Source organism: Brassica rapa, chromosome A09, assembly GCF_000309985.2.
Source record: "Brassica rapa cultivar Chiifu-401-42 chromosome A09, CAAS_Brap_v3.01, whole genome shotgun sequence".
Classification (NCBI taxonomy): Eukaryota; Viridiplantae; Streptophyta; class Magnoliopsida; order Brassicales; family Brassicaceae; genus Brassica; species Brassica rapa.
The window spans coordinates 38992290-38995757 of record NC_024803.2 but is presented as its reverse complement, the minus strand read 5'-3'; positions in this window follow the sequence as shown (position 1 = coordinate 38995757).

The following is a 3468-nucleotide window of genomic DNA, read 5'->3' as shown; positions in this document are numbered from 1 at the left end:
GAAATTAGGATAACAAGAATATTTTTGGATAGATGAGTATTCTTTCTGAATTTTTCATCTATAGGTTGTATTTTTAAATAATTTTCATAAAAACTGCTATTTTTGGAAAGTTTTCATTTTTTTGAGAAATACTGTAGATTAGGGTTTGTGATTTAGAAATTAGGATAACAAGAATATTTGTGGATAGATGAGTATTCTTTCTGAATTTTTCATCTATAGCTTGTATTTTTAAATAATTTTCTTAAAAACTGCTATTTTTGAAAAGTTTTCATTTTTTAGGGAAATACTCTAGATTAGCGTTTGTGATTTAGAAATTAGGATAACAAGAATATTTGTGGATAGATGAGTATACTTTCTGAAATTTTCATCAATTGTTTGTATTTTTAAATAATTTTCATTAGAACTGCTATTTTTGGAAAGTTTTCATTTTTTTGAGAAATATTGTAGATATGGGTTTGTGATTTAGAAATTAGGATAACAAGAATATTTGTGGATAGATGAGTATTATTTCTGAATTTTTCATCGATAGGTTTTATTTTTAAATAATTTTCTTAAAAACTGCTATTTTTGGAAAGTTTTCATTTTTTTGAGAAATATTAAAGATTAGCGTTTGTGATTTAGAAATTAGGATAACAAAAATATGTGTGGATAGATGAGTATTCTTTAAGAATTTCTCATCAACAGGTTGTAGTTTTTAATAATTTTCTTAAAAACTACTATTTATGGAAATTTTTCATTTTTTAGGGAAACACTGTAGATTATGGTGTGTGATTTATAAATTAGGATAACAAGAATATTTTTGGATAGATGAGTATACTTTCGGAATTTTTCATCAATTGTTTGTATTTTTAAATAATTTTCTTTAGAACTGCTATTTTTGGAAAGTTTTCATTTTTTTGAGAAATATTGTAGATATGGGTTTGTGATTTAGAAATTAGCATAACAAGAATATTTGTGGATAGATGATTATTCTTTCTGAAATTTTCATCAATAGGTTGTATTTTTAAATAATTTTCTTAAAAACTGCTATTTTTGGAAAGTTTTCATTTTTTGAGAAAATACAGTAGATTAGGGTTTGTGATTTAGAAATTAGGATAACAAGAATATTTGTGGATATATGAGTATTCTTTCTGAATTTTTCATCTATAGCTTGTATTTGAAAATAATTTTCTTAAAAACTGCTATTTTTGGAAATTTTTTATTTTTTAGGGAAATACTGTAGATTTGGGTTTGTGATTTAGAAATTAGGATAACCAAGAATATTTGTGGATAGATGAGTATTATTTCTGAATTTTTCATCGATAGGTTGTATTTTTAAATAATTTTCTTAAAAACTGCTATTTTTGGAAAGTTTTCATTTTTTTGAGAAATATTAAAGATTAGCGTTTGTGATTTAGAAATTAGGATAACAAAAATATTTGTGGATAGATGAGTATTCTTTAAGAATTTCTCATCAATAGGTTGTAGTTTTTAATAATTTTCTTAAAAACTACTATTTTTGGATTTTTTTCATTTTTTAGGGAAATACTGTAGATTATGGTTTGTGATTTATAAATTAGGATAACAAGAATATTTTTGGATAGATGAGTATACTTTCTGAATTTTTCATCAATTGTTTGTATGTTTAAATAATTTTCTTTAGAACTGCTATTTTTGGAAAGTTTTCATTTTTTTGAGAAATATTGTAGATATGGGTTTGTGATTTAGAAATTAGCATAACAAGAATATTTGAGCATAGGTGATTATTCTTTCTGAATTTTTCATCTATAGGTTGTATTTTTAAATAATTTTCTTAAAAACTGTTATTTTTGGAAAGTTTTCATTTTTTTGAGAAAATACTGTAGATTAGGGTTTGTGATTTAGAAATTAGGATAACAAAAATATTTGTGGATATATGAGTATTCTTTCTGAATTTTTCATCAATAGCTTGTATTTTAAAATAATTTTCTTAAAAACTGCTATTTTTGGAAAGTTTTCATTTTTTAGGGAAATACTGTAGATTAGCGTTTGTGATTTAGAAATTAGGATAACAAGAATATTTGTGGATAGATGAGTATACTTTCTGAATTTTTCATCAATTGTTTGTATTTTTAAATAATTTTCATTAGAATTGCTATTTTTGGAAAGTTTTTATTTTTTTTAGAAATACTGTAGATATGGGTTTATGATTTAGAAATTAGGATAACAAGAATATTTGTGGATAGATGAGTATTCTTTCTGAATTTTTCATCTATAGCTTGTATTTTAAAATAATTTTCTTAAAAAATGCTATTTTTGGAAAGTTTTCATTTTTTTGAGAAATATTAAAGATTAGCGTCTGTGATTTAGAATTTAGGATAACAAGAATATTTTTGGATAGATAAGTATTCTTTCTGAGTTTTTCATCTAAAGCTTGTATTTTTAAATAATTTTCTTAAAAACTGCTATTTTTGCAAATTTTTCATTTTTGGGGAAATATTGTAGATTAGGGTTTGTGATTTATAAATTAGGAAAACAAGATTATTTTTGGATAGATGAGTATTTTTTAAGAATTTCTCATCAATAGGTTGTATTTTTTATTATTTTCTTAAAAAACTGCTATTTTTGGAAAGTTTTCATTTTTTTAGAAATATTGTAGATTTGGGTTTGTGATTTAGAAATTAGAATAACAAGAATATTTGTGGATAGATGAGTATTCTTTCTGAGTTTTTCATCAGTAGTTTGTATTTTTAAATAATTTTCTTAAAAACTGCTATTTTGGAAATTTTTCATTTTTTTGAGAAATACTGTAGATATGGGTTTGTGATTTAGAAATTAGGATAAGAAGAATATTTGTGGATAGATGCGTATTTTTTCTGAATTTTTCATCTATAGGTTATATTTTTACATAATTTTCTTAAAAACTGCTATTTTTGGAAAGTTTTCATTTTTTTAGAAATATTGTAGATTAGGGTTTGTGATTTATAAATTAGGATAACAAGAATATTTGTGGATATATGAGTATTCTTTCTGAATTTTTCATCTATAGCTTGTATTTTTAAATAATTTTCTTAAAAACTGCTATTTTTGGAAAGTTTTCATTTTTTTGAGAAATATTAAAGATTAGCGTCTGTGATTTAGAAATTAGGATAACAAGAATATTTTTGGATAGATAAGTATTCTTTCTGAGTTTTTCATCTAAAGCTTGTATTTTTAAATAATTTTCTTAAAAACTGCTATTTTTGCAAATTTTTCGTTTTTGGAGAAATATTGTAGATTAGGGTTTGTGATTTATAAATTGGGATAACAAGATTATTTTTGGATAGATGAGTATTTTTTAAGAATTTTCATCAATAGGTTGTATTTTTATTATTTTCTTAAAAACTGCTATTTTTGGAAAGTTTTCATTTTTTTAGAAATATTGTAGATTTGGGTTTGTGATTTAGAAATTAATAACAAGAATATTTGTGGATAGATGAGTATTCTTTCTGAGTTTTTCATCAGTAGTTT